General features: G+C 53.1%; 1 protein-coding gene across 6 annotated transcripts in view; it reads right to left on the reverse strand.

Moving 5' to 3' along the window:
• ARAP1 (ArfGAP with RhoGAP domain, ankyrin repeat and PH domain 1) overlaps nt 1-18073 on the reverse strand; it is a 61236-nt gene that overhangs the window by 41484 nt on the left and 1679 nt on the right. For 4 of the 6 annotated variants that reach the window (XR_006819934.1, XR_006819935.1, XM_046014740.1 and 1 more), the window contains exon 2: nt 2580-2663. The gene's annotated coding sequence lies outside the window, so the exon portion shown is untranslated. Of the gene's footprint in view, nt 1-2579; nt 2664-7234; nt 7323-7755; nt 7893-18073 lie in introns of those variants that run through there. The other 2 variants (XM_046014742.1, XM_046014741.1) reach the window with 2 other exon arrangements.

Raw genomic sequence — 18073 nt, forward strand, 5'->3', positions numbered from 1 at the left:
AGCATTATAAAACCTAAAACACTAAGAAGAAACATAAAAAGAATTGTGCAAGATCTGAGATCTGTAGGAAGAGGCAAAAAGAAGAGACCTAGACAAATGGAAAGACATGGTATGCTCCTGGATAGAAGGCATCATGAAGATAGTAATTCTCAGTTAATTTATAAATATGCACAATTCTATTAAATACACACACAATTCTGGAAAGGCGGGGAGGGGACCTAGACAAGCAAATCTGAAAATTCATGTGGAAAAGTAAACAAGCAGAAAGAGCCAGGAAAATTCTAGAAGCAGGGGGTAGGGAGAAAGAAGGGTAAAGAGTGGGAACCAGCCTCACCACATTTAAAACATATAAAGTCACAGTAATTAAAATAGTACATGTTACCAGCACCTGAACAGATGAATCAAACAAAACAGAAAGTTCAAAAATAGATCTAAATACATAAAATCATTTAGTGTCTAATAAAAGTAACATCTTCAAACTACTAGAGAAAAGATGCATTATTAAATTGTTGGGACAGCTGCAGAATAATCTGGAAACAAAGTTAGACTCCCTACCTCATACCTTACAACAGGATAAATCACAGGCAGATCAAAGATTTCATTATAAAAAAATAAAACCATGAAAGGATTTAAAATATCTTCTCAGAGAGGCAAAAGCCTTTTGGAAATGATGCAAACCCAGTTAGATAAAGAGTAAACTATTCCACTATATAAAAATCAAACATTCCTCGGGGCGCCTGGGTGGCTCAGTGGGTTAAGCCGCTGCCTTTGGCTCAGGTCATGATCTCAGGGTCCTGGGATCGAGTCCCGCGTCGGGCTCTCTGCTCAGCAGCGAGCCTGCTTCCCTCTCTCTCTGCCTGCCTCTCTGTCTACTTGTGATCTCTCTCTGTCAAATAAATAAATAAAATCTTAAAAAAAAAAAATCAAACATTCCTGCATAATAAAAATGCACCAGAAACAAAGTCAAGAGATAAACGACAAGTCAGAGGACATATGCCTCTCTCATATTCCAGACATAGGACCAATTTTCCCAAAAACTGAAAAGCACCTAGAAATAAGAAATAGGTAGAGGAAAATGTAACTGGTCCTCAAGCATATGAAAACTAACTTAACCTCCTTAACCTCCTCACACCGCGAGGTGACCGGGTGAGGCATTCCCCGACCTGCTAGTGGGAGTGCCTCTGGGAAGGGCAATTAAAGCCACAATAGCTATGAAAACCCCAAGTCCTTTCACCCTTTGATCCAGCCACCCCATAAGCACTTACTTATCCTAGAGTCTTCCAAGGTGACTGGCACCAGTGATGTGTACAATAACAAAAGATTGGAAATAACCAAAATACCCATCAAACAGGGAACGGTTAACTAAATTATAGTGTAATCATACAGTAAAATACTTAGCAGCCTTAAAAAAATGAGGAAACTCGGGGCGCTTGGGTGGCTCAGTGGGTTAAGTGTCTGAGTCTTGGTCTCAGCTCAGGTCACGATCTCAGAGTCCTGAGATGGAGCCCTGTGTCCGGCTCTGTACTGGGTGTGGAGTCCTGCTTGAGATTCTCTCCCCCTCTCCCTCTGCCCCTCCTCCACTTCGCTCTTGTAAAAAGAAAAATAAAAGATATCAGAATACCTTTATCCTTTTATAATATACACAAATATCAAATCATTATGTTGTACACCTGAAAATACAATGCTTTATGTTCATCATATCTCAGTTTTTAAAAAAAGTAATTGGAAAAACAAAAAATATCTTCCTTTTGTAAAAATTTCCAAAACCACATGCACACAGTGTCTAGGCCCCTTCCCTGGGCCTTGGAGACTCCATCAGCTTTCTTGGAAACCCACCTCTGGTGGGAGGGAGACTTTTCACTCTACATCTTTATCAATGACCTACATTTTGAACTACGTGAGTTCTTCAAAAAGGCTGCTGAGGGGCCCAAAGGAAGACACAAACAGAAATATGCTGGATGTTCTTGGATTAAACCAGTTCTCCACATTAGGAAGACATCCGTTCTTCCCAGGTTAAGCTATAACCAGCACAAAGCACAATCCCCCCAAAATTACCATTAGGCAGATTCTAAAGCTCATATAAAATGATAGTAAGGATTTGTTAGGTGGAAAAATAAGATGCAAAGTAGTATTTTGTTATGTAAACTTTTAGGTTTAATTAAAAATGTACATATATGTCTGTCTGTATATACATATACATAAGAATGACCCCAGATGGGTATACAAGAAACCGCCTGCCTTGGGGGTGAACCTGCAGCCGTGAGGACAAGGAGGGAGGGTTACCTCTCACTATACATTTCCCTACCTCCAACTTTTCTATCACTTTCCAAAAATAAGTACAATTTAAAAGAGAATGTGATCTACAATGCCCACCCTACCTGCTGGTCCCTGCCCTACCCACCCCTTCAAAGCCCTCCCGGGAGGCTCTCTAACCTCACCCTCTTCCTACCTCTCTGCCTATTTTCAAAATGAAAACTGGGACCTCAGCTCTGGCCTCTGTGAAGCCTCCTGCACGTCAAAGTTGGGGCTTAGCCAAACACACCCAACCCAGCTCCCCATCCCCCTGCCTCCTAACTCACCCGCTGGGCTGCCCAGGACACCGGGGATCCTTCAAGGCGCAGCAGCTACTCTGAATGGCTCCTCATCTTGGTCCACGGTGGAATCTGCAAGGAAGGAATGGGGGAGAAAGTCCATGAACCAATTTGAGCCGCTGGATGCCCGGAGAAGCAGGAAGGAGGAAGGAAAGGAAGAGGAAGGAAGAAGGGGAAGGAAAAAAGGAAGTTAGAAGAGAGGGAAGGAAGCAAGAGATGGGGTAGATGGTAGGGGAAAAAGGAAGGGATCAGGGAGTCTAATGGAAGTGGGGCGGGGCATGGAGGTTAAGCCAGAGGAAGGCCTTCTCGTGGGAGGGAAGAGGCGGACAGGTAACGGCTGCATGGGTGGCGAAGAAGAGTCAGGACCTCCCATGCTCTGGCCTCCCCAGGACCGGTGTGTGGTCCCCAGGCTGGGCTGTGCAGAGGCAGGCTGGGCTGTGCAGGGGCAGGCTGGGCTGTGCAGGGGCAGGCTGCGGTGGCAACTGCTGGGCCTGCCTGCGCCGCCCGCAGGGAGGACTGGGCGGGGGCAGATGCAGTTCCCACTACAAAGCTGAGCCTGTCAGTGAGAGGTGGGGAGTGGGGGGGGGGCAGGGAAACATGACACTCTCAACGGGGGGGGGGTGGGCAGGGGGGACTAGAAGCCTTGGGGTAGGGTGAGGGCAGAGGGGGCAACTGAGGCACAGGTGTGAGACCCTAGAGGCCCTGCTCCTAAACTTGTGGGGGGGCGGGCAAAGGAGGCTGTTTCCAGGCAGGAGGAAAAGGAACTGGCCATCTCGAGAGCAGGCCCCCAGCAAGCCCAGGTGGCCTGAGCTCCGTGTGAGGAGGGTGGGAAGTCGACGGGCACCATGGGCCACAGCACGTTTCCTGCCACAGGGTGGGGTCAGGGTGCACCTGTGACCATCTGAATTTACTAGCTAGCTATTTATCTAAGCAGCCTCTACAGCTAGTTCTTAGGATAGGGCTAAAGTAGATTTATGTTTCAAAAGTATTTTTTTTAAGATTTTATTAATTTATCTGAGAGAGAGAGAGAAAGAGCACATAAGCAGGTGGAAGGGCAGAGGGAGAGGGAGAAGCAGACTCCCTGCTGAGCAGAGAGCCCAACTCGGGGCTCGATCCCAGGACCCTGGAATCGTTACCTGAGCTGAAGGCAGACGTTTAACGACTGAACCACCCAGGCCCCCCTTCAAAGCATTTTAAAAATAAACTTCAGGTAATTAGTACCTCAGAAAGAATTGGCAAAGAACAGCAGTGCTACTCAAATGACAATTTTTAAAAAAATAAAAGACAACCTAAATAGTCATTATACACCAGGTATCTAAGCAGTTTTTATTAACTTCCTGAATCCTCACAGCAACCCTATGAGGTACACAGCTATAGTTCAAGATGAAGAAACTGAGGCACAGAGAAGTTAAGTAATTTGCCCAAAGTCACACAGCTAGGAAGGGGAAGCTTGAATATAGTCTTAGATCTGCTCTAATACAGTAACCAGCAGGAGCCCCACAAGGCCACCAGTCCTGAAGATACCACCACATAAGGAGGTATGCTGTATAATGTACACACTGGAATTTGAAGATTTAGTACAAAAACCAAGAAGACAAAACATCTCTATTATTTCTATTTATTATATGACGAAAGTACACTATTTAGGATATTTAGATTAAATACATTAAAATTTCAAAAAATTTTAAATTGCTCTTGTGGCTCCCAATGCATTTCTCCTGGATAGTCTAACTCTGGGTTCTTTTTTTTTTTTTTTAAAGATTTATTTATTTATTTATTTATTTGAGAGAGAGAGAGAGAGAGAGAGAGAGCGAGCAGGAGAGACAGAGGGAGAGGGAGAGAATCTCAAGCAGACTTGGTGTTGGGCACAGAGCCTGATGCAGGCGCAGTCCCATGACCAGGAGATGATGACCTGAGCCGAAACCAAGAGTCAGACGCTCACCAGACGATGCCACCAGATGCCCCCAACTCTGCATTCTTGGCCATTCTGCTTCCTGCCTCTCAAAAGTGATCATGAACACCAACAGAGCACCTGTTCCACCTTGGGCCCCCTTCTAAAGACTCAACATGGACACTACTGGAATGACCAGGGCTGGGAAACAGGAAACCACTTCCAACCCTGAGAACGGGTCAGACTCCTCCGGGGCCTCCCTCAAGTTCCTATTCCTGCACTAAAGACTTCAGACTGAGGTCAGACTCAGGGACCCACCCTGACACCCCTCTACAACACCTCATTCAAGGCTCTAAAAGCACAAACCTGACCTCAGAGACCTGGACTGGTTCTCCAGGAAGCTCAGGCTAGAGGGGGTCAGACACCATCCAGCCAATGAAAATAGCCCAAAGGGCCCTCACCAGGCTGAGGGTCAGGGAAGGCATCCTGGAGGAGGAAGCTCCTTGAAAAAAGAAGTTTGGAGCAGTGCCCAGCTGGGCCCTACTGGAGTCTGAGGCCAAAAGGAATTGGCAATACTAAACCTCTTTATTTAAAATTTTGGTATCTTACCTTAGATTTTTCTCATTAATTTTGATTTAAAAAAAATACAGCTTAAAAATATTATCTTGAATACTGAGCTTTTTGCCCATCCCCGCCCCTTACACTTGGTGTGCCCAGGGCAAGTGGCACACTCACTGTACCCTAATCCTGGCCCTGGTTTGGAGGTGTATGACCTCCAGCTACTGTGACACATCCCTGAGTCTCCACCCCCAGGGGAGCAGGGACCTGACAGAGGGGAGTGTTGTCCTATTGTGACAGCAAGGCCACAAAATGGGGGGGGTCCCCTCCTCCTCTACCCCAAGGGCCCAGCTCAAGCCTCAACACCCCGCCACCCCACGCAGCCCTGCTTCTCCTGTCTCCCTCCAGCTCCCCTCTGCTGTGCCAATTAAGATCCCACTCCAGCTCAAAACCGCTAAGTCCAGCCCCTCGTCATTGTCATTCAACCTGCTCCAGCAGCGACATTTACAAATGAAGAAACAACACCCACAGAGAGGAAGTGACTTGATGTAACCCAAGCCCTAACCCAAGCCCTAGCCAGGCCGCGCTGGCCCAGGATGCCCTCCATGTTGCTTTGTGCACCAGGCAGCAGCTGAGCATAGGGGACCCCCGAAAATGTCTGCTGACAATGAGTAAATGAGCCACAGCCCCCCACCTTCAGGTGCTGACTCCAGACTGCCTTCTCCAGCAAGTCCTCCCTCACCACCCACCTTGGGCCCCTAAACCTGGGAAGCTGAGGCCTGCAGCCAAGCGCTGCTCCTGATCTGTCTCTAGTTGTTCCATTCATGGAGATCCACCTCCACCTAACCCCCACCTGGCCTGGGGTATCCTGAGGGTCTGCACCCCCTCTGATTCCCTTTGTTCTCCACAGTGGAGTCCAGGGCCTGGCTGGCCCAGGGGCACTCAGTCCAGAGGTAGTCATCCAGAATCATTAATCCTTGCCAGCCAGTCCTTCTTTTGGTCTGACCTGAGTCTCTCTTGCTGGCGGCCAACCTTTCACTTTCTGTCCTCTGATGACCATTTAGACCCCCATCACAGTTTAAATCTCATTGCCCCTTCTCTGTTCCAGTCCAGCATCCCTTGCGCCATACCTACCGTCCAGCAGGAAGGCAGCCCAGGGGGGGCAGGCACACTCCCACTTCCTCCGTTTCCTAAGTGCCTACTGCATGCCCAGCCCTTGCCAAATTTCCACCCTTATCTCACTTGTCCTCCTAACAACCCCGAGGCCTGAGATCCTTGCCCCATTTCAGGGAAGCTGTGTGGGGTGGAAATTTGCCCAGGTCACTTGCTGGAGTCAACAGGGCCTTCCGAGAACATGACCGCCTCTGTCTAGTCCAGTTGGAGAGACTTCCAGAGGGACTCCTGAGCTAGGCTTTGAAGAAGTTAGGAGGTTGTGTTTCCAGCCCAAGGGAACCAAGTGTGCAAGGTTCAGGGATAGGAAAGGACCTGGCAGTTCCAGAGACAGGGTGATTTCAGTGGGGCAGGGACGGGGAGGTGAAAGGATGGTAGTGACAACCCCACAGGTCTGGGGACTCCCACAGGGGTGGGAGCCTCCTTTGCATTCTGATATGTGTGGTGAGTCAGGCCTGAGTCAGGGCAGCCTTGAAGGTCCCAACTCCTTCCACACTGGGCTCTGAGGTCCCCTCAGCCCAGACCCTGTCCCCACCCCCTCTTCCCAGGATGGCATCTTCAGGCCACCTCTGCACAGAGCTACACTCTGGGTTCAAGGGAAGGCCCAGTGATGGGGGGAAGAGAGGCAGAGGAAGGCAGGCCCAGGCTCCACACTCCCTCTGTTCTTCCCTTCACGCCCTCCCCTACCGCCACCCCTGCTGCCCCAAGCAGGCCAGGCAGGGACCCTAGCATCCAGACCTCAGAAAACCCCTCAGAACATCCCACACAGGAACCAAGAATAGCACTCATGCAGCCTCGGCCAGGTCTACAAACCACAACCTAGCTGTACCACAACTTACACCTCATACAGCCCTAAGGGACACACACACACCTCGCACACCACTCGGCAGCCACACAGCTGATCTGCGCCTCCACTGCGCACACACCCTTCAGCCCCCACACTCCCTACCAACCACCCGCCCCCCTGCCCCGCAATGCCCGGTATCCCCCAACCGCTCCCCTCTGCCCAGTCACCAGGTGATACCTGTGGGCAGGGCCGCATCGCATCCGCCACCCTCCTGGGCGTTCTCGGGACTCTGCTAACCAGGCGGCTAGCCAGGCCAGGGGCTTTGGAGACACTTCCCTCAGATATGAGGAACTAGGTGGGGGCAGGGTTCCTGGCGCAGAGGGTGCAGAAGTGGCCCCCGCCTGCGGCCGCAGCTATTTCCCTCCAGCCCTGCAAGGCAAGGCAGCAGGTGTGGCCTTCAGCCAAGCAGCTGACTGATCCCTGGGCCAAGAAGCCCACTTCCTATCTCTCAGGGATGGAGGGCGACTGCATACTGCACCCAAATGGTTATACTGGAGTCACCTGCCTCGCCGCCAGTCCGAATCTCTGCCTGTCATTTGCCCAGGCACCAGGCTTGTACCCCATCCCATCCATGGTGTGAACCGCGTCTGCAGTCCTCTGGGGTCTCAGGAGTGACTGAGGCAGATGAGGAACAACACTCAGGACAGTGAGGACTGAGTTGGGGCCCCAGCGTCTGGGTGCATGAAGAGTGGCCTCACCGGTGAGTCCCTGGGGCTCCAGGTCAGAGCCCGTTCCACCCCAGGAGGCAAGGCAAGTCTGGGCTCCAGTCCTGGCTCTGTCACTTCTGGCCTGAAGGGCTGGGTGAGTCTTGTCACATTTTGAGCCTCAGTTCCCCCTCCATAAGGCAGAGCTGTCATCCAGATGAGTATGACACGTCACCATATATGTACCAGAGACCACATTCATTCGTCATCCACTCCCTCCTCTGCTGCAAAGACAGACACTTCCTGTTCCTTAGCCCCAAGGATTTGGCCGGTCCTGACCAGTGGAGCCCTTGGTGCTGGCCTTGTAGCCAGGCTCTAGTCTGGACCCTGCAGCACCCCGGAGCTCTCCGTTACCCTAGCTCCTGGTGACACTCACACCCAGTCTCCAGCCACATCCCCCTACAGGGCTCTAGACTGGATACCCACTGCCCCCTGGACTTTTGTCTGGGTGGCCCCGGGCACTGCACATGCCCACCCCACCATGCACTCTCCAGGGAAAGCAGGGCTAACCTCCAACCTAGGTGGGGCCGTTAAGCAAATTAGAAAAAAATGCCTCTTCCTTCAGGAGCCCCAAAGCAGGACCTGCAGCTCAGCAAAGAGGACAGGCTAGGTTTCAGTACCCCTCTCCCAGCTCTCACCTCACCCCTCCCAACCACATACCCTGGGACAGGGCACAACAGGCACATCACACACAGTGGACCTGGTGAGAGGCAGTCCATTTAAACAGCCTCCATGGGGCAGCTGGTTCAGCATCACCCCAAAAAATATAAAAACAGTTTTATTCGTACCTGCGGTGCATTAAAGACTAGGGACAACAGACATCGCTGAGCTCAATTTCAGGCCTAGCCTTAACTCCCACCCCAATCTTGAAAGACTATCACTTTTAAAACCTTCATGTCTGTACTGTTTAAAGTTTTGATAGCTGTGTATCGCTTTTATAATTAGAAGGCAAAAAAGATAAAAGTATCTTAAGTCTGTCAGAATTGAGTTTGTCCGAACTTGTTCTTCAAAACCATTATTAAAAAGTACCTTCATGAGTTTAAATGTAACATGAGTAGACTACTTAAAAACAGTTACAAACGAAGCTGATTTCCTGGGCCATCTGGACTGGAGAATGAAAAACTGAGACCCCCAAGCTCACTTCCTCCCTCCACCATGACCTTATCCTCTGTCTAAGTCTAAGACACCACCTAGCAGATAAGGTCCCCCTTACCAGGACTGAGGGCCAGCGGCAGAGTGCAGCCCAGGGACTTTCAAATGGGAAATGGACTGAGGGCCATTAATAAACATGAGACTTCAGAGTCCCGTGGTTTGTCCTCTAGACAGCACCTGACCCCACCCTAGCCCTGACCATCACCCATATTCCCCCAAACGTCATCAAGGGGCCCCCTCATACCCAAGCCCCACCCCGGAGAGGGTCAGCTGGGAAGGAAGGTATGGAATCAAGTGTGATTATCTGGAGTGCCTCACTTGCAAAATAACGAAACTGAAAGTTAAATGATTTGAGGTTTAGGCCTTGTCAAAGTCTGTGACATTTGAGTCCCCCTTGGCCGACCATGTACTCTCACCCCCAAACAGATGGGTCAGGACCATTCTGGGCCACTCCCTCCCATTTCCCCTAGGCCTCCTCACTACCTTGTTTTGACACATACCTCCCTTTCTATCCCCACTGTGCCCATCCACCCCAGGCCTCTCCTGCAGGCCTGGATCTCTGGGCCCTCCTCCCTGCTTCCAGCCCTTGCACCACCTTCCGCCAACACACCCCTGCAGCCTACCCTGTAACCCGCCCCCACCCCCCCAAGGCAGAGCTCCTCACCTAACTGGACTCCACAGCCCTGACCCACACCCACCTTCCCCATGCCCCAGCTCTTCTCTGTTCAGGCGCAGCACGTGACACCTGGGACACTCCCAGCAGGAGCACACCGGGCTCTGGTCTGGTCCCCTGACCTCAGGCATAGATCATCCCCTCCTCAGCTGGGGGCTTCTCAGGCAGGGCTGGGCCAGAGGTGCCACAGGGTGACTCCAGCATGATCCTCCTCTGTGTCCACTGCCCCCTATGGCGGGAGGTGGTGGGGACAGCGGGGCCACTTAACACTATAAATGAGGCAGAAACAGAAAGAAACAGGGCTGACCACATGGTGGGTGGGAGTACATGGGGCTGGCAATGGGCTCCCAGGCAGCCAGAGCGGACAGAACCAGTCATATGGTGGGACCCGCATAAGGGTTGAGGGCTAGCTTTGGCCCTGGTCTAGGAGAGAGACAGAAAACCACCTGACTCCATCCTCTCTGAGCTGTCCCCAAACCTGATGTGCCTACCTACCCGGGAGGAGAGACTTGGCCCCCCCACACACCCTAGAACTAGCAGCCTAGGAGGGCAGGGACCTGAGCCTCCCTCTCCCTAGGTGGCCCCTGGAATGGAGAAGCCTGAAGATAAGCAGATCCCTTGCTGCTAACAACCAAAAGGAGGAAGCTACCTGTGTTGATGGGGTAGAGGTGATTAAACTGGCAGGGTGGGCGCTGGCAAGGAGACAGAGACCGGGTACCAGCCACACAGGCTCTGGCCTCCAGTGTGATGTGTGACCTCAGCCTTCCCAGCTACAGAATCAGACAGAAGATAGGAAGACTCCATGACTCGGCCTCTCCTCTCCAACTCACAGAGAACATTCTCACCCACTTACCCCGCCTGGCCATCCCTGCCTAGAACAACAAAAGGTGGTAATTATGGAAGGCTCTCCATCTGCCAGGCACTGTGCTAAACACGGTGTAGGGACTGCTTTATACCACCCTCATGACAGTCTAGAAAGTGAGTGGTTTTAGCCCACCTTATGGATGAGAAAGAAACTAAGCCTCAGAAAGGTTAAGTACCCTGTCTAAAACAACACAGGAGTCAGCATCTGAGCCAGCATCTGGGCCCCTCTTTCTATTCCATCTCTTCCCAGGGGACAGTGCAGAGACAGGCAGAGAGCAGGGAGGACAAGGGGTCGGGTGGGCAAGAGAGAGGGAGCATGAGCACAGGCTGAGAAGGGCCTTGAAGGCCAATGCTAAGACATCTGCCCTAACTGTCCAGATAGCAGGGCACTTCCAGGATGGATCACAGGGTGGGGGGCTGGTAGGTGCACAGGGGTGCCAGCTGCTAGGAGACTGGGAATTCATAAAATTTCTGAGTCTCTGTTTCACCATCTACACAATAGGGATTATGAGAGCTCTACCATGCAGACTTGTGAGAAATAAATGCATACCTTCAAAACACAGCCCAAATCTGACCAGCTCTCACTCCCCAGTGACTTTCCACCTCCCTCAGTAAACAACACAGCCGCACAGGTCTAGCAGGCTGTGTGTAGTCCATCCCCACTGCCTCTGTCTCCTCGTTGTTATTCCAACCCACTCTGTGCGCGCTAACCTCAGAGCTGGACCCTGGAGCTCCTCTGCCTGGAATGCTCATCCAGACATCTGATGATTCACTCCCATGCTCTTCCCAGCACTTTCTCAAATGCAAGGCCTTCCTTCCCTGAATGCTCTGCCTAAAAATGTGCCCCTGAGTCCCTGACCCCGTGTCATCTTTCAGCTTTATCACTGGGGGGTTACAGACCTGGATGCCTGTATCACTGTTGGGGCATTGGACTACTGCATTACACATTTATTTGTTCATTGTCCGTCTCCTCAACCAGAGGACAGGGGCGCTGTCTCATTCACAGGCCTATCCCAAGTGGCTAGAAGTGTCCGGTCCCTGGAGGGATGGAGGAATGGACGTCCACAAAGGCCTGGCTCACCTCAGTCAGGAGCCTGGGACAGGGGCCTGTGACCTGGGTAAGGAGAGGGATGGTTGGATGACGTGGGTATCAAGGTTCACAGTGGAGTTCTAGGAGTCAAAGATTCGACTCTGAGGTTCCTTGGCCCCCTCTGTGGTTGGGCTTCCCCCTTCTCTCCACCTGAAGCTGCCCCAGCCACTTCCTGCTGTGCTGGCCTGATAAACATTGCTCAGGGAGCCCTTACCCGCAGAGAGGAAGTGCTGACTCTCAGACAACACCCCCCAACCCTGCTGCCCACCGGGCAACTGTTCCCCAGAACAGGTCAGAACCACCTCAGACTTCCAGGAGTCTCTGAGGCCAGCCCCGCCCCCTCGGCCCTGCCTACCCCTTCCATGACTTTCTGTCATCTGGTGGGGTTCAAAGAGCCTCCACCCCCTGGCTCCTGCCACTTACTCCTCTCCCACCTCGTTCCCTCCACTCGCACTGCCTGACACTTGACCTCCAGGTCTTTGCTTATACCGTTCCTTCTGCCTAGAACATCACTCTACCTTGCTCTTCAAGGCAGAGCTTCAAGGTCACTTGAAGTTCAAGTGTCAACTTCAAGAGTCACCTGCTCCAGGAAGCAGTCTCTGACTCCTGTGGCCAGAGCCCTGATCATGCAGGGATGTCACTATCTGTGACTGTCTCACCACAGACTTGGCTGAGTGCTCCTTGAAAGCATGACCAGAGTCTGATTCCCCTGCATCCAGCCTGAGGCTGGCAGGCAGGCAGTGAGTATCTGCTGAATGAATGAACATCTCCTAGTTTTGTACTTGGAAATTAGTTCCCAGGCAAGTGATGACTTGCCCGAGGTCATACTGCAATCAATGGCCAGAGTGTGGCTGGAACCTGGCCTCCAGCCTCCTCGATCAGGCACCGCCCATTTCCCTAGTGCCCACCAGGTATAGCTGTAGTCTCCTGCCTGCCAGACCGCAGGCCTGCCTTCCCCCGACGCTCCATACCCACCAACCACCCACTCCTCAGGCACGGGGGGACCACCTTACCCAGCCCTCCCCTCCTTCAGAGAGGAAAGTGAACCCCAGACAGGTGCAAGAAACTAAACTAACCAGGGCCCCAAGACAAGTCAGGGCCAGGCCCCAGGTGCCCCAGACTGGACCCCCTTCCACTAGCCTGTTCCTTGGAAGAAGTGAGAGGGTCGGGTCCCTCGGGGAACCTGAGAGATACCGCAGCAATGCCCTGACTCTACTGGGCTAGGCAGGCCCCTCACTGAGAAATGTGGGTTCTGGGTTTTCAGGTCACTGGCATTAGAGGCAAATCAGTGTCCTGGTTCATGTCCCGAAACAGAAACTGGAACAGAACTGCGAACAGCTAGATGCTCCCTGGGCTCAGCATGCCCATCTTCAGAGCTGAGGAGACAGAAGGGGGAGGTAAAGCCCCAGTCTGAGGGGAGAGGTAGGCCTTTAGCTGGGGCTCTGGCACCCCTTCAGCATACAAGACAGACCCCACCCCAAAGCTATCTTACTGTCATCTGGCAAAGCCTCATCCCCAGCCCTGCTCTCTGGGGTCCCTTTTCCCCCATCAGGCTACAGTTGGCTTTGGGAACACTCTGGCATTTCGGCTGCAGATCCCCAGTGGGCTCCCTGGGGATCCACTCAGATGGATAAAAACCTTCCCCATCTCGCACATCTAGGAGGGCAATGCCCAGCACCTCCTACCCCAGTCCACCAGGATGCTGAACGCTGACCACACCTGCACAAAGGCGCAATCACCAGGTCCTCTGAGGATGCATCTGGGCCCCATGGCACACACGGGCACCTGCATGGTGCCTGCCCAGAGGCACGCGTGGCAGGAAGGAGATGGGAAGCACAACCCAGGAAGGAACACACCAGCCAGGAAGTCTCCAAGGAGGAAGGCACTTCTCTCAGAAGAGGGAACAGGCCTCCTTCCCACAAAGTGGCTCCCATTCTCATGCCCACGCCCTGTGAGGGCAACTGCTATGCCCACAGGCTCAGAGGGGGCACCGGCAGGACCAGGTGCGGGTAGCAGCACTGCAGAATATTCAAAGGCCCTGAGCCAAGGCCCAGCCTCCCTACCCCCCAAGGAGGGGCAGTGCCTCCCTGAGGGATCCCAGGCTCAGGTCTCCATCCACCAGTCTGTCGCGGCCCCTGAGCCTGGCTCTGACCCTCCAAGACGGGTCCTGGGCCTGCTCAGCTACATTCCATGTTGGCCCTGGGAGGACCTGGCTCATCCATCAGCATGACCCAGACCTTGCTCTCGGACCCAGCCAGCCATCAGCCCTCCCTGGACCCTCCCTCAACCCCATCCTGCTACCCAGCAGGACAGTCCCACTGCCAGAAAATGAAGAGGTTGCCTGGCCTCTGCCTGTTCCCACCCAATTCCCCACCAGGATGGCTATCTCTTCGGCTACCACCTAGTCTCCCTTCCAGGGTCTGGTTCTTAGATTTCTTTCCTTCTTTCTAAGATTTTGTTTATTTATTTGACAGAGAGAGACAGAGTAAGAAAGGGAACACAAACAGGGGGAGTGGGAGAGGGAGAAGCAGGCTTCCCGCTGAGTGGGGAGCCCAATGCGGGGCTCCATACCAGGACCCTGGGATCATGACCTGGGTTGAAGGCAGATGCTTAACAACTGAGCAACCCAGGCGCCACATGGTTCTCAGATTTCTTGAAAGGCAAGAGCTGAACACTCTTGCTGGGGATGGTGGGTGCAGAAAGCACACAGAGTCTGGAAGCCGGTTGTGCCACTGAACCCCAGAAGTAACCCTGAGAAGCTCCGGGCCTTGTCTGTCTGGCACCAGTCAGCCAAGGTGGGGCATAGGACTCAGTCTCAATCAGAGGCCACCCAGTGCAATTCAAGGCTTTCCAGGCTCTTGGAACCCAGAATTTTGGAAATTCAGAAGCCAGGAAACACCAGCACACAAAACCCTGGAATCCTTGAATCCCCAATGCCTAGGATCTCTGACTCAGAATCCTCCAATCCTAGCTGCTCTGTGTGGGGAGAGGGTGGATGGGAAGAAAGAGGAATGGAGAAGGCCCCCTACCCACCTTACCTGCTCTGTTTGATTCGTTCCTGTCCTGATCTGTCCACACCTAGGGACTGGTGTGGAAGCTGTTGCTTCCTGGTCCCTTTGTGAAGATCAGGGGGAGCTGAGTTCAGGGCCCCAGCCTGGAATTATGGTGGAAAGGAGGGGAGGGGAGAGAGAAGGCCAGGAGCAAGGCAGTGTCCTCTGGGGCAATAGGGAAGGAAGCAAAGGAAACCCAGGCATTTGGGGTAGCAAGATGAAATGGGCAGCTCCCCCAATTCTGGGGGCTGTCCCACTCCACTACTGGCCCAGCCAGAGGGAAGTAGGGCCAGGCCAGACTTCCCTTCGTGTAACCTCTAGTTCTTTCCTCTGGGAATGGAGACAGAAGAGTGGCCATGAGAGGTCCCAGTGCTCCTCTCTCCCCCTTGCCCTCACAACAATGAAGATAATAAGGAGGAGGAAGATTTTGCCACATTCCTCCCTGCTGTGGTCAGGGGACGGTGGCCTCTCTGGCCCCTGAGTGCTCCTCTGGACCCCTCTGGCACTAAGCAGCACACTCTTGACCACAGCTGGTCCCTGCTTCTTGGCCTCATGGCTCTGATACCATGTTCCCCAGGTTTGTTCATTTGGTCACTGACATCTGGCTGTTCCACATCCCAGGCACCATAACAGAACTAGGTTTGGTCAGGGAGAAAGACCTGGGCCCTGACAAGGCAGGTAGGCCGCATCTGAGGGAAGTCAGGGTTTCAGAGGCCCAGGATGCCCTGACTGGGCCCCAGGCAGGGAGGTGGCATGCAGGCCTCAGAACTTCTGCCCGGCTGTCCCTTCCAGCTCTCCTTTTCCTGGGCTGAGAGACCACAAGCAAGCCCCCTTAGCTTCCACTGACCTCAACCTCCTCATCAGCAAAACATGGGAGAGCCGTCATATTCAACAAAGCCCAGAGCCAACAGGACAGAACAAGGCCAGCAAGCAGACCTCCAGGAGGTGCTTGTCTGAGGGCCGGGACCCTGGGGGGCTCAGAACTTGATAGCAGTTGGCCCCGTCTACAAGCAGGATGCCTGGGCAGGCCTGCCATCCCCACAGTGGGCTGCCAGCAATGTCACATGACCATGTGGCCCTCCACACCCTGCCCGCCACCCAGACCAGCAGTTCCCAGAGAAGAGCAGGGTTTGGATCTCCTCCACGCACGGTGTCTCCCAGCGCTGAGTTCTCACCACGGAGGGGGAGACATTCAGACTCCTGGCTCTTCCCTGTAATGAGTGATTGTAGGCAAATCACTTCACCTCTCTGGGCCTGTCTCCTCATCTGTAAAATGGGAATGGTACCTACCCCAAGAGACTTGCTGAGGATTAAATCAGTCAAAAAAAATGCTTCCACAGTGCCTGGCACAGAGTAAGCTTCCAAGAAACACTAGCTATTACTACCATTCAATAATAATGCTGTTACTGAACTGGTCACTTAAGTACACATCCCCTCCCAGCCACTCGGATTGCCCTAACGCTCTGGAGCAGATGTCCTGAGTACAGATCTTTTCCCTTCTCAACTATGTTCCAAAGGCTGAGACAGAGGAAAAACTCCACAGGAAGGTCATGTCAAAGACCAACCAGGCACTGTTCTGCCAGCCCCTGGTCATCCCTGACACCTGAGGTCATTGGCCTCCTTGGGCTGTCCTCCCCAGGGCCCTCATCAGAATGTACAGGTCTGGGGGCCTGATGGGGGTGGGGGTGAGGGGACAAGATGTCCTCTCTGATCAGGGCTGGGGGGCCTGGTGTTGAGTTAGGGGCAGAGCTCCACGGGCAATGTACTTATAGGGGATCTCTAAGGGCCCCTCATGCCTTCCTGCTGTTCAGATCCTTGGAGCAGCCCCTTTAGCACAAAACCCCTTCCTGAAATATGAAACACCCCTCTGTGCAGGGCTACAAAGAGGGCCAAGTCCAGCTAGACTAAGACCAGAGGAGGGGGTGAGAGGGCCCACCTAAGGGACTGGCTTCTACTCCTCAGGGAGGGCGGGGTCTGCTCAGCTGGGGTCACACTCTGCTCAAGGCCGCCTTGGCCACCACCCAAGGGAAAGCCCCTCACTGAGCAGATCCCAGACTGAGCTCAAGGGGTAAGGTCAAGCTGGGAGAGGGGAAATCAGGCCAAAGCAGGCAAAGGAAACTCCTGCCTGACCCTGCCTCTATAGACCACTCAGTGGCTGTCTGGGGAGGACGAAAGTGGTTAGCATACATAATAGTGCCTTCAGTGCTATGGGCCTCTTTACTGACATCTTTCTCACGGATGTGATTCCTCAGCTTTCTGAGGCTGCCCCCCCCCCCCGCCCGCCATGTTACTGGGCAGTGATCCTCATCTCATGGAATGGTATGAAGTTAAATCAAGTGCAAATGTACAGCATCAGGCACATGATAGGTGCTCAAATCAAACAGAGCTCTCTCCTTTTCCCTCTTCTTTCCCCAAGAGGGCCCAGACGAGGGGTCGGATCTGTCCTGACCCTCACCACCAGGGCTCACTGTCTGATCCTGGTCTGATCTCTAGTCCTTGGCCTCAGTCTCCCCATCTATGAAGAAAAGCTTCTGGGTCAAGTGTATCTGAGTGTCCATGACCCTATCTATTCCAGTCTCCTTCCCATCTCCATTCCCTCCTTCCTTCTTCATTTCCAAATCGTGTCCTACTGCATCCCTCCTCCTGCAACAGAACCTTTGGGAACCTAAAGTTGTGGGGAGGAGACAGCTGGTGAGCAGCGGGTATGAACCTTCAAGCAACCCAAGGCCCATCCCAGGCTCCCAAGGGTTAAGATACAGAGCTAAGGGCGGGAGGGAGGGGTGCACGGCAGGGTCAGCGCTGGACAGGCGGGCCTAGAGCCCAGGGCCTGCCTCCCCTTCCCCCACCCTGGGAACAGAGGCTACTTGTTTGGGCATCAGCTGGCTGGCTTTGAGCTTGGCTAAAGGAAGAGTGGGGTGGGGAGGGGAGAGGGCCCCAGAGAATAGAGGGGACTCCCTTCTCTTTAGCCGATGCCCTAGTCTTAGTACTAGGCTAGTCCACCACCAGCCCCTAGGACTCTCAGATGCCCCTTACCTCTCTGAACTGACCCCTTCCCTCCAGTTTGTCTCTTTCCTTCATTCAAACTAATTTCAGGGAACAAGATTTACTCTCAGGCCCAATTCTTGCTCCAGCGGTCTCTCTCTAGAGCATGAGACCAGGGCTTATCATCCCATCCTACAGATGGGGAAATGGGGGCTCTAAGAAGTTTGGGGACTTGCAGAGCAACATAATGTTTGATTGCTGTGCAGGAACTACCCCAAGCCCCAGTAATCCCCAGGGCTCTGCAGGGCCTTCCCCACAGAGCTCCAAGGAGACCCTTCCCAAGCTGTGACATTAGGAAGGACTGAAAGGCGAGGAAGGAAGAGGCAATAAGCAACCCACCTGTGAAGTCCCAAAGGACATAGATTTTTGGGTGGGGAGAAAATTCTGGAGAGGGAGGGTGGGGAAGACAAGCAACCTGCACAAGGGGCCAAGGTTTCAGGT

The sequence above is a fragment of the Meles meles genome, chromosome 8, assembly GCF_922984935.1.
Source record: "Meles meles chromosome 8, mMelMel3.1 paternal haplotype, whole genome shotgun sequence".
Taxonomy (NCBI): domain Eukaryota; kingdom Metazoa; phylum Chordata; class Mammalia; order Carnivora; family Mustelidae; genus Meles; species Meles meles.